This window comes from Beta vulgaris, chromosome 9, assembly GCF_026745355.1.
Source record: "Beta vulgaris subsp. vulgaris cultivar EL10 chromosome 9, EL10.2, whole genome shotgun sequence".
Lineage (NCBI taxonomy): Eukaryota > Viridiplantae > Streptophyta > Magnoliopsida > Caryophyllales > Amaranthaceae > Beta > Beta vulgaris.
This window is the reverse complement of record NC_079210.1, coordinates 8,521,863-8,535,778: the sequence shown is the minus strand read 5'-3', so window position 1 is coordinate 8,535,778 and position 13,916 is coordinate 8,521,863. Positions and strand designations below refer to the sequence as shown.

Here is a 13,916-nt window from a genome sequence, read left to right as displayed (position 1 = left end):
CTTGTCATTATCTTATTTATTTAATTAGTTATTTAAACAAATATTTGATAAAAAATTTTATAAAATCCAAAATTCATTTTTGGGTAATAAAATTAGATTATACATTTTGGTATGTAATTTTCGGATTTTTTTAAGTGTTGTTTTAAAAAAAATCGATTTCTTTTAAATAAAACCGAAAACTTCAAATATTTAAAATATTTTGTTAAATCTTATAAAATCAGATTTTTATGAGATTTATATTGAGCTAGCAAGTATGGGATTTTAATTGATTTGGTAAGATTTAACAATCTCTTTAAAATCAAACAAAATTGATTTTAAGAAAGAATTTTTTTTTTAGGGAAGAGTTTTTATAAAAAACAAAAAAAAAAAAAAACAAAAAAATATTTTTGCTGCATTCTACAGCTGCTGCACGGCAGCTTTGTAGGATGTTGCAAAATTTTTAAAGTTCTTTTGCCCTAATTTTAATAATTTAGGAAAGTTTTACCTCTTTTCTATCCTAGTTTACACTATAAATACCCCTCTAATCCTTCACTTTCTCTTCACAAAAAAATATTGAGAGTTCCTTATAAAGTTTTCCCTAAAGTGAGTGGTCTCTTTGAGTAGTTTTAGTTTTTCACCGAGGAGTTTTAGCGGGAGGTTTTGTAAGTATTCTATTTTTCTAAAAGTTGTTTTAATTCCTAGTTTTTGATCTTTTTGAGTTTTATAAAAACATGTTTTAATTGTTTGAGCATGAATCATGTCTATAATTAGTTAGTTAGCATAATTTTCTTTTAGAGTTCATATATTGTTCATCGTTTTGATTAGATCTAGTTTATAATTAATAGGAGGATTTCGCTCGTGAACATTCCCTTACTAGTTGATTTTCTTATTTCGTGAATTATCAAGGTACGTTTACGTGGCTTGATCTTTAATTATTATGTATACATTAGTTATGTGTGTTTTAGTATAAATTATATGAATTGGTATATGCAATTGGTTTAATCAAACTTTCTTATTATTTAGGCTAGATAAAATTAAAGCTTGTATTTTCTCTTATTTTGCTGACTCGTAGATATGCTAAACCAACCAAATATTGTTTTGTTTGTTTTAGAAAAGTAAATAAAAAAAAATTAGTTTGCATGTATAATCCTTTTTTTTTTATGAAGGAATCCACTTTTGCAAATCAGTGGCTTTGAGTAACTCAAAAATATTAGCATGAGTTTTAGTTTTAAAAGTTTAAATTATGTTTTTTTTTTTTTTAATTCCCTATAATTAAGTTTGTTTATCATAATTCTTTATTTGAATTAAAGGAAAGGTTTACCGCTACATTATTCTTATTACAATTACCCCTTGACTTTGTTCAATTAGGGTTCTTCCAAGTCCACTAGTTGGCATTAAGGTTACTCCAATGTCTTTGTATTCATAAAGGTACACTAGATTGGGGGGTGTGCACACTTAGGATCTGCGGATCAAGGAAAGGGGTTTAAGTTAAGTTCTTATATTATTATTTTCCACTTTTAATGGAATTATTAAAGGAGATATATTCTTTGGTGTTAACGTGAATTTTAATAATGGATTGATCTTATCTTTTGTTATCACTAGAATTGTGAAATAAAGCATGTTTATGAAAGTATGTGAATTATATATTTACAAGTTTACAAGTCTTGCACGTAATTGTACTCAGTATTTCAACTGACTCGTATTTCCTATTTGTTTTGGCTTTGCCCTACTTTCCTTATGGAGAGTAGTTTGCAGGTTTATTGATGATTCATGATGCATGGGAGGAACCTTTTGGGATCATTAGAATTAGATCACTATTTTACTAGTCTTTAGACTTTTCATATTAGTATTGTGGTTTTTGGATAATTATATTATTTTTATAAATAAAGTTAGAAGTTTCCGCTGCATATTTTGTGTATCAAGTTATAGTATTGCCAAAATATATTTATATTTGGTGGTAATACCCTTAAGTTTCTCCAACTATTTTACGAAAGTATAAGTTTTTAAAGTGGAGAAATTTGGGGGTGTTACAAAGTGGTATCGGAGCTATTCTTTGTCATGAATCAAGTACTCATTATAAAATATATTTGGAAAAACAAAAGGTTGTAAAAATAATTTTGGCAAGAAAAGTTTTAGCATTTTATGTGCATAAGTAGAATAAGATGATAGACTTTGATTTTTTTTTTTTTTTTTGAGTACCTAAATAGTAGGCCGATTTTTATCAAGTTGCATTATTATTTTTAGGACTATTCTTTTGTGGAAAAAGGAGAAAGAAATTGTGTTATGCAACTTTATTTGGTTAACTATTTGCAAATTAAATGCTTAATTGTTAAATTTTAAATTTCAGATGCTTGAGTTTGTAAGGGATACTTATTATGATGCCGCCTATTTTAAGAGGCATTATCACATTATAGCATTCTTTATTCAAGGAATTCATCTTTACGCTAAGTTCTTAGTTTCACAAGGAAGAAGAGAAATGAGGACTTACCCTTGGAAAATTCTTCTAACTCTTATTCACTTACCTAGAATTCCAAAGTATGAAAATCTTTTTAGGAAATATGAGGATGTACTATTGAATGAAAATGAGTGGAATAAGCATGAACACGTGCATGAAGGGGTATGGATAGCTGATATGTTGACATTTGTGGGAGACTTATACTATGCAGAGAAGACATGGGAAAGGAACTTAGAGTCTACATCTAATGCTACCATAGAAATTCTGATAGATGATTCGCTTATGTCTGAAGCCTCATCATCTCATCATATTATACCATCATCTGTTCGCTCTACAAGTCCAGAATATACACCTACAACTCCTAAAGATAACACTTCAAAGGCACGATCCAACCCTCTTAAAGAAGTGCCACCGAGTCCTGAATATTCACCCATGTCGTCGGCCGCCTATGAAAGAGAATTTCGAGGGAGGGAGTCTTACCTATGATTTATTATGAATAGGATCTGATATGATTATTAAACTATGAAGTCTAATAATCTAAGTTTTACTTCCAAGATTTCGAACAACTTATGAGAAACTCGAACCAAGATATGAATTTAATCAAGAACACTCCTGAACCTTGATTAAAGACTCTAAACACCTTTAAAATCACTCCTGAAATTAAGTTGTTTAACACTAAGTATTCAATACTCCTGAAGAATAATTAATGGTTTTCAATTGCAAGCATACAAGCACACAATTAAAGAAGGAAAATAACTCAAAATACTCTAAGTCTATTGAAAGAAAACGCCTCCCCTTATATAGGGTACAAGCTAAGCTAATTCAACTAGGAAAACATAACATTATCCTACTCCTACTTTACTTTGGACTCCTAAAGATAACATGTACAAGTCACATGTTTATCTTTTTAACAACTTTACTACTTAATCATAAAACAATAAAGATAAACATAGCAATGCTAATTCTACTAGGATTCTATGTAGCAAGCTAGGAGTAATCCTAATTAGAGTAGGACTCCTCTTCACTTCCTTTCCCCACGCCATAGGTAATCCTAAATGGATTAGGATTCCTCTTCCTCTAGCTTCCATGTTAGCACACAAGCCAAGACTTGGTTCTTGTTCTTGATTTGGAACCCTAAAGTCTCCATGGTCAAGTCAATAGGCTCATGGTTAATCAATGCCTTTGCATCCATATCATTCTCCCCTCCACAAAAGAATTTGCCCTCAAATTCTCATCATCATAGTAAGGAGATAGATCACCCACATTGAAAGTAGCACTTACACTTCCATATTCATCTGGTAAATCAATCTTGTAAGCACTATCTCCAATGACTCCAACAACCTCAAATGGTCCATCAGCTCGAGGCATTAGCTTGTTTTTCCTTTTATTAGGAAACCTTTCTTTCCTTAAGTGTATCCAAACAAGATCACCAACCTTAAACCTAGGTTGTTTGCGCCTCTTATTTGCTCTAGTCTTGTATTGGATGTTCATCCTTTCAATCCTTGCTTTCACTTGCTCACAAGTTTTGTTGAATGCTTCTAATCTCTTCTTTGCATCCATAATACTTGTATTCACCTGCTTCACAACCAAGGCATAAGCACAATCTCCTTTTTCGACCTCATGCTCGAACTCCTTAGCATTTAGAAAGTAACTTGGTGCCTTAGGTGGTTGTTTAGGCGCCACCTGATTAGGGTTTAGAGGACGTAATCTAACCCTTTTTGAACCAACCAATACAGAATATACATTGGTGTCCCCTTCATGAATAACCTTCCTATCAAATTGCCATGGTCTTCCAAGTAGAAGATGGCATGCACTCATATGTAAAACATCACACCATAAATCATCCTTATAGCTTCCAATAGAGAATGATATAAGTGCTTGTTTCTTCACTCTCATTCCAGTGCTATCATCTAACCAACTCAACTTGTAGGGTTTAGGGTGTGCCCTTGTGATTAGATTGAGTTTAGACACCACTTGATCTGCAATAACATTAGTGCAAGAACCACTATCTATTATGACATTACAAGTATACTCATCTACTTTGCATCTAGTATGGAAAAGATTCTCCCTTTGAGCCATATTAGGTGTGTGATCCACATGTAAGGTGTGCCTAATGACTCCAAGAAGTCTTGAATCATCTTCTGCAAAAGCATCCTCTTCTTCATCATTTTCCTCCATGCTTTGCTCCTCTTCAGGGATGAATTCATACCTCTCTTCCTCTTTTTGCAAGTCTAAGTATTGCATCATTGTAAGAGCATTCTTTGTAGGACAATTACTTGCTATGTGTCCTCTCCCTTGACACTTAAAACACTTTCTCAATTCTTCAAATTTCTCCTTAGGTACGGCCACTTTAGTTTTCTCCATGTTAGTGTCTTCCTTAGGTGGAAAACTAGGCTTAGGGTTTTCGGACCATGTAGTATAGGAAGTAGTAGCTTTACCTTTTGAGTTAGGATCATACCTAGGTGTGTATGCTCCTTTAGGTTGTTCTTCCTTGTCATGTTCTTCAAACTTCATAGCTAGCTTGGTTACACCCTCAAAAGTATGGTAGGAAGAGACTTCAACTCTCTTAGCTATGCTTCTATTCAACCCTTTAATGTACCTTGCTGTTTTGTGCTTATCTTTCTCCACTATGTCACATATGAGACCTAGTTTTTCAAACTCCATAGTGTATTCATGTACACTTTGGCTACCTTGGCTCATTGATGTAAGCCTTATGAATTGCCTTTGTTCATAATCATCTGGCAAGAACTTGTCTTTAAGCTTCCCTTTCAACTTCTCCCAACTACATAGCTTAGGTTTGTTTTTCTTGGCTCTTTGTGCGTGCAAGCCTTCAAGCCAAATCCCAGCATACTTGGTGAGCCTTATAGCAGCAACCTTGAATTTCTTTCGATCATCAAAGCCCCTATACTCACTTACCTTCTCTAGTTGGCGGATCCACTCTAGTAAATCCTCAGGTTTGCCCTCACCTGTGTAATCTTCAAGCTTTAACCCTTTATCATCTGGATATGAGGATCTTGGTGGGCGTGATTCAGCTTCATCCCTTTCCTCCTCTGAGTGTGCGCCTATGTATGACACACTATTGGGGTTTAGTCTCTTGTTGATGATGTCTGCCATAGCATCTACTTGTGCATCCTTCTTGTGGATGCTTAGTGTTATAGCATCTAGGCGTGCATCTAGGCGTGCATTCATATCCTTCATGGCCTTAGCTAGGTCACTTATTTCGGACATAGCTACAACTTCTTTGATCCTAAAGATTGGATCTTGATGTAATCTTGGATGTTTCTTTGGATCTTGAATCTTTTTCTTTCACCAATCACTAATAATATGGTAGTACTTTGATGAAACTTTATGAAAATTCAAGAATCTTGGAAAAAAGATTGGATCTTTAAGACTTTCTTGAAGATCTAATACTCCCCCTAGTAGGCAAAAAAATTTCGGCCCTTCCAAGGATGTGTCACCTTTGCTCTTGATACCACTTGATATGATTATTAAACTATGAAGTCTAATAATCTAAGTTTTACTTCCAAGATTCCGAACAACTTATGAGAAACTCGAACCAAGATATGAATTTAATCAAGAACACTCCTGAACCTTGATTAAAGACTCTAAACACCCTTAAAATCACTCCTGAAATTAAGTTGTTTAACACTAAGTATTCAACACTCCTGAAGAATAATTAATGGTTTTCAATTGCAAGCATACAAGCACACAATTAAAGAAGAAGGAAAATAACTCAAAATACTCTAAGTTTATTGAAAGAAAACGCCTCCCCTTATATAGGGTACAAGCTAAGCTAATTCAACTAGGAAAACATAACATTATCCTACTCCTACTTTACTTTGGACTCCTAAAGATAACATGTACAAGTCACATGTTTATCTTTTTAACAACTTTACTACTTAATCATAAAACAATAAAGATAAACATAGCAATCCTAATTCTACTAGGATTCTATGTATCAAGCTAGGAGTAATCCTAATTAGAGTAGGACTCCTCTTCACTTCCTTTCCCCACGCCATAGGTAATCCTAAATGGATTAGGATTCCTCTTCCTCTAGCTTCCATGTTAGCACACAAGCCAAGACTTGGTTCTTGTTCTTGATTTGGAACCCTAAAGTCTCCATGGTCAAGTCAATAGGCTCATGGTTAACCAATGCCTTTGCATCCATATCAGGATCTTCATGTTAGGCTTAAATAATTGTCAGTAGTTGACAAGTTAATGTAGTAACTTTATGGGGTTATTATTACTATTATCATTTTTGTGTTGCTTTCGAGTAAAGAAACCATGTATGCAATTTGATTATTATTAATGAGATGGTTTACCTGTTATCTGGTCATTATATGTTCGTTTAGTTAAGATCTATTGTTTTCCACTCAGGAATATGTCTCAAAGGCATAGGGGTGGAAATAGTGCCAAATTGAATTCTGCTTTGAAAAAGTTGACTGAAATAGCAGCTGCCTTATCCCAAGCTGAAAACGCCCCACCCCCGAAGTCCAATGAATTAGATGCATTTGGAGAAGTATTTAAGAGGGTGTCTGCTTCAAAAGCCCCTTACTACAATGGGAAAGAGGACCCAGCAAGTCTTGAAAACTGGATTAGGGAATTTGACAAGCTTTTTGATGCCATCAACTGCCCGGAAGAGCTTAAGCTGAATAACGCAGTGTATTATCTGAAGGAGGAAGCAGATCTTTGGTGGAGCCAAAGGAAAAATGATTTGATGACTGAGCGCAATTTTGGGTGGAACGAGTTGAAAGAAGCCTTAAGAACCAAGTTTTACCCTACCCACTTAAGAAAGCAGAAAAGTATGGAGTTCATTAACCTTAGGATGGGGGCCATGTCCATTTCAGAATACTACAGTAAGTTCATAGAGTTAATGAGATTTGCACCTGAAGTAGTACCCACTGAGGCTCAAAGATTTGAGCAAGGCTTGACCCTATCTTTGCAAGGAAAGCTCGGAGGAGCCACCTTTAGCACCCTTGATGAGGTTTATGGGAGAGCTTCCCACTTGTATGGGATTAGAGGGAAGGAACTAGAGGGAAACTCTTCAGGAGAAAAGAGGAAAGGGAATGTCAACTACCCGAACCAGGGGAATGAGAAAAAGTTTAAGGGAGAAAGCGAAAGAAGAGATGGAAGAAACGTTAGGGCTAGGACCAATGATCAGACTTCAAGGAATCAATCAGGCGGAGAGAGGCCCAAAAGGGTGTTCCATTGTAAGAAGTGTAATAAGAACCACCCAGGAAAAGATTGTGAAGGGAAGCCAGTGACTTGTAGGTATTGCCAAAAGCTAGGTCATCGTGAGTATGAATGTTACTGGAAATCTGAAGGAAAACCACCAATTCCTTCCCAGGATAACAAGACCATAGCTTCTAACCCGTCAAACCCTACTCAACAATCTGGGAGTGCTAAGCCAGGAAACGGGAATGGAAATAGTCAGACCAAGGGGCGCATCTTTGCAATAAATGGTCGTGAGGCCGAGGCCACATCTGATGTGATAGCTGGTACTTTTTCTGTTAATTATATGCCTGTTAAAGTTCTATTTGATTCAGGAGCATCACATTCATTCATGACTAGGACCCTAGGTGAACGTCTAGGACTAGTTAGTCCTGAATACATTTCTGTCAGTTTTGCATTACCATCAGGAGAAGAATTGCATTGTTCTAAGTTGTATAGCCAGGTACCTCTACTTATAGCAGGAATAGAATTCCCGTCTGACTTGATTGAGTATGAGACGAAAGACCTAGATGTCATCCTTGGGATGGATTGGCTTGGAAAATATAAGGGTCATATCAATTGTGAGGCTCAAAAAGTAATTTTAACCGGACCAAACAAGGTTAGGGTGACTTACAGGAGGGAAGGGAAACAAAAGGGCCTTCGGATAATTTCTGCCTTGCAACTACAGTCTTGTATAAAGAAAGGGTACCCATTGTTTATGTGTAGTGTTCAAGAAATAATGGAAGAAGTTGAACCTAGCAAGGTACCAGTGGTGAGTGAGTTTCCAGATGTTTTTCCTGACGAGATTCCAGGAATGCCACCAGTGAGAGATCTTGATTTCACCATTGACTTAGTGCCCGGAATAGGACCAATCTCTAAGGCCCCATACCGAATGGCACCTACAGAAATGAAGGAACTAAAAGTCCAACTGGATGAGCTGTTGGAGAAAGGCTACATCAGGCCAAGCTCTTCACCATGGGGTGCACCAGTACTGTTTGTGAAAAAAAAAAGATGGGAGTTTGAGGCTATGCATTGACTATCGGGAACTAAATAGTGTAACTATCAAGAACAAATACCCACTTCCGAGAATAGATGATTTGTTTGACCAACTCAAGGGGGCTGGAATCTTTTCTAAAATAGACCTGAGGTCTGGTTATCATCAATAAAGGATTGCGGAGAATGATATCGCAAGGACAGCCTTTAGGACTCGCTATGGACATTATGAGTTCACGGTGATGCCTTTTGGTTTGACTAATGCACCTGCAGTTTTCATGGATTTGATGCATAGAACTTCACTAGTAGAATAAATTCTATTTGCTGCGCTGATATTGCTGCGATTTTACCTATACGCAGCAATATAACACGCAAAAAGAAAAAAAATTTAAAATGACAATATTGCTGCGGTTTCCCGCCAAAAACCGCAGCAATATTATTCAACGGGCAAAATTTTGAAAAGTTGTGGGGCCATAACACCATATATTGCTGCGGTTTCCACGTAGGACCGCAGCAATATTTTAAAAAATACTTTTTTAATATATTGCTGCGGTCCTACTTGGAAACCGCAGCAATATTAAGCTCACTCTCCTCATATTATTTTAATAGTATAGTATTTAAGAGGGCACCTCTCACTAAACCCTAAAGAAACCGCTCACTCTCCTCCCACGCCTCCCTCTCTCCTCTCTCTCTCTCCTCAAACTCACGCATCTCTCTCTCCTCTCTCTCTCCCCCCTCAAACTCACGCATCTCTCCCCTCAAACTCACGCATCTCTCTCTCCTCTCTCTCTCCTCTCAGATTTAACCACCCACGACATCAGTTTCACGCCTCCCGTCGTTGTTCCGTTCCGGCGAAACCACATCTGCGTCGTTCCAGTTCGTTCGTCGTCCCAGTTCGTTGGTCGGTCCAGTCCTTCGTCGTTCGTGCGGCGGTCGGCCGTTCATTCCTCGTTCCAGTTCATCCTTCGTCGGCCGTTTCACTTCAGTCCAGCCGTTTCACTTCAGTTCGTCCTTCGCCGTTCCAATTCGTTCCAGTTCGTCCTTCGTCGGTCGTTTCACCACTGTTTTTTTTTTTTTTTTTTTGAAGAGGGGGCGAGAGGATGGAAGAAGCGTTGGAGGAGGAAAAGGTAATTTTGAATTATATTATATTATATTGTTGAATATTATAAGGTTGAAGTATTTATTTGTTTGCTATTATAAGGTGGAAGAAGCGTTGGAGGAGGATACAGGATACTGTTACTGTTGAGCAAAGCAATCAACAGGGACTTGGGGATCAAAGGCGGTTGGGTCACAGAGTCACAGTTATACGTGGAACAGTAGGAGTGCCTTGGTTCCAATAAATAATAGGGTTGTTAGAGATGTTATTTTGTAAATGTTATTTTGTTAATTGCTGTTATAATATTTTTGTAATTATTTGTATACAATTACTTTCAGATCTAGTCTTCTTTCTGTAGTATCGTTGTTTTCGTATTCTCTGTTTTTTTGCTTTCCTTGTATTGGGTGTTCTGCCCTTTTTTCCACCAAAAAAAAAATTATTATAGTTGTATATATTTTTTCTTATAGTTTTTTGGAGTTACATTTTTATTCTTTTGTTGGGTGTTATTTTTATGATAATTGTTAGAATTTCTTTTTAGATCTGTTATTTTGTACTATAATTTTAACTTTTTTACAATCTGCCTTAAAAATATTATAATAATATATTTCAATCTGTTTTTTGTATTTTTTATGTTTTTGAATTCTGTATAATAATTTTTTGTCATTAATTTCAAGCAGTAATGTTTTATTTTCTTTTAGTTTTTTTTGTATTTCAAATTTAATGGCAAAATGCAAAAAAAAAAAAAAAAAAAAAAAAAAAAATTTACCTGTACCAGTACCTATTGCTGCGGTTTTGACTAGGAACCGCAGCAATAGGTGTATTATAAATCTGATATTAAATTATTATATTGCTGCGGTTTCAACTAGAAACCGCAGCAATATGTTCAAATATTGCTGCCGTTTAAAACCGCAGCAATATATTAATTACCTATTGCTGCCCCTTTAATTGTTGCGCTCCAAAACCGCCGCAATAGACCACTTTTTGACCGCAGTAAATAGCATTTATTCTACTAGTGCTTTCAGAACGTTCTTGGATAAATTTGTTGTTGTTTTCATCGACGACATTCTGGTTTACTCTAAGGATAGGGAGGCACATGAGGAGCATTTAAGACAAGTTTTGTCAAAGTTGAGAGAGCATCAGTTATATGCTAAGCTTTTTAAATGTGAGTTTTGGTTAGAGGAAGTTGCATTTTTGGGCCATGTGATCTCGAAAGAGGGTGTTTCAGTGGATCCCGCTAAGATTCGAGCTGTTACTGAATGGCCTACTCCGAAGAGTGTATCTGATATAAGGAGTTTCTTGGGATTGGCCGGATATTACCGAATATTTGTGAAGGACTTCTCTAGGATTTCGAGGCCTATGACTAACTTGATGAAAAAGGAGTGTAAATTTATTTGGAGTTCAGAGTGTGAGGAGGCATTTCAGTTTTGAAGAACAGGTTAACTTTAGCACCAATTTTAGCATTGCCAGATGAAGGTCAACAATATGAGGTTTATAGTGATGCATCGAAATATGGCTTAGGGTGTGTACTGATGCAAAATCGAAAGGTGATTGCTTATGCTTCGAGGCAATTGAAACCTTATGAGGTGAATTATCCAACTCATGACTTAGAATTAGCTGCCATTGTGTTCGCCTTAAAGATTTGGAGACACTATTTATATGGAGTAACTTGTAAGATTTATACAGATCATAAGAGCTTGAAGTACATATTTACTCAAAAGGAGTTGAACATGAGGCAAAGGAGATGGTTAGAACTCATTAAGGATTATGACTTGGATATCCAGTATCATGAAGGGAAGGCTAACGTTGTGGCTGATGCTTTGAGTAGGAAGACTAGTCATTCGATTAATGCAATAATATTGCCAGATCAGTTATGTATGGAGTTTCAGAAGATGAACTTGGAAGTCATGGAGCTAGGAAGCGTAGAAGAACTACTAGGTGCCATAGCGATCCAACCTTCTATTCTTGATGAGATCAGGGAAAGTCAAGCTGGGGATGATAAATTGGAGAAAATTAAGAAGAAAATTCAAGAGGGCCAAGCACTAGACTTCAAAATATTTGATGATGGCAGTGTGAGATTCAAAGGAAGATGGTGTGTGCCTCATAATCAAGGGGATCTTAAGCAGAAATTGATGGAGGAAGCTCACAACTCACCATACTCAATGCATCCAGGGGGAGATAAGTTGTATAAGGATTTGAAGAAGACTTTTTGGTGGTCAAACATGAAGAAAGAAGTTGCTGAATTTGTGGCTAAGTGTCTTACTTGTCAAAAGGTAAAGATTGAACATAAGAGACCTCAAGGGATGGTCCAACCTTTGGAAGTGCCTAGCTGGAAATGGGACTCTATCTCAATGGATTTTGTGGGAGCCTTGCCCAAAAGTAAGAAAGGAAATGATACTATTTGGGTGGTAGTGGACCGTTTGACTAAGACCGCAGTTTTTATACCAATAAAGAATACTTGGTCGATGGATCAATTGGCTATAGCCTATGTGAAGTTCGTAGTGAAGTATCATGGAGTACCAAAGGACATCATCTCTGATCGAGATTCTAGGTTCTTATCGAACTTTTGGCAAAGTGTGCAAAAAGCAATGGGGACCAAGCTACTGATGAGTACCGCTTTTCACCCAGCTACTGATGGGCAAACTGAGAGAACTATTCAGACATTGGAAGACATGTTAAGATCTTGTGTAATGGAGTATCAAGGATCATGGGAAGATTACTTGGATTTGATTGAATTCTCCTACAACAACAGTCATCATGCAAGTATTGGAATGGCACCGTTTGAAGCTTTGTATGGTCGAAAATGTCGAAGCCCCATATGTTGGAATGATATAAGTGAAACGATTGTACTTGGGCCAGAGTTTATCGAGGGCACCGTGAAGCAAGTCAGGTTAATTCAAGAAAAGATACGAGCCGCCCAAGATCGATAGAAAAGCTATGCCGATTTGAAGAGGAGAGATGAGGAGTACGAGGTTGGAGAAAGCATCTTACTCAAAGTTTCTCCGCCAAAAGGGGTAATGAGGTTTGGAAAGAGAGGCAAGCTAAGCCCAAAATACATTGGACCCTATAAAATTTTGACTAGGGTTGGCAAGGTGGCTTATCGTTTAGAGTTACCTAATGAGTTAAGCAAGGTACATAATGTCTTTCATGTGTCACAATTGAGGAAGTATATTGCAGATTCTTATCATGTGTTGCAACCTGAATCTATCGAATTGGATGAGACCTTAACCTATGAGGAAAGACCGATTAAGATCCTAGATAGCAAAGTGCGTAGTACTAGAAATAAGGATGTAAAGTTATTGAAAGTTCTTTGGTCCAATCACAAAACCGAGGAAGCGACTTGGGAGGCTGAGGACGAAATGCGTAGAAAGTACCCAGAGTTGTTCATTAGGGTTAGTGGAGTTACGGGGGCGTTTCTCCCTTTTTAAGGGGGGTAGAATGCGATAGAGTTTCGCGCTCTTTTACATTCTTAGAGCATGTAGAGTCGTTATATTGCATCTTACATGTGCATTCATAATTTTAGCATGAAAACAAATATTTTTAAAATCTTTGTAAGTTTCGGGACGAAACTTCTTTTAAGGGGGGTAGACTGTAATACCCCGTATTTTTAGGCATTTATTGAGATTATTTAAAAAAAAAATTATCTTCAAAACTCATTTCAAACTATTTTAAAATCACATTGGAGGGAATCATTTGGAGGGAAATATAGTTTGAATTTTAAAGGTTATTTTAGTAATTTTTAATAGTAGTTGCTCTTGTCATTATCTTATTTATTTAATTAGTTATTTAAACAAATATTTGATAAATAATTTTATAAAATCCAAAATTCATTTTGTGGTAATAAAATTAGATTATACATTTTAGTATGTAATTTTCGGATTTTTTTTAAGTGTTGTTTTGAAAAAAATCGATTTCTTTTAAATAAAACCGAAAACTTCAAATATTTAAAATATTTTGTTAAATCTTATAAAATAGATTTTTATGAGATTTATATTGAGCTAGAAAGTATGGGATTTTAATTGATTTGGTAAGATTTAACAATCACATTAAAATCAAACAAAATTGAATTTAGGAAAGAATTTTTTTTAGGGAAGAGTTTTTATAAAAAACAAAAAAAAATCTATATAAACATTTTTGCTGCATTCTACAGCTACTGCACGGCAGCTTTGTAGGATGTTGCAAAAT

General features: G+C 36.1%; 1 pseudogene; it reads left to right on the top strand.

Moving 5' to 3' along the window:
* The first annotated feature begins 6,815 nt into the window (after positions 1 to 6,815).
* On the top strand, positions 6,816 to 13,159 carry LOC125493798 (uncharacterized; annotated as a pseudogene).
* The last annotated feature ends 757 nt before the right edge of the window (positions 13,160 to 13,916 follow it).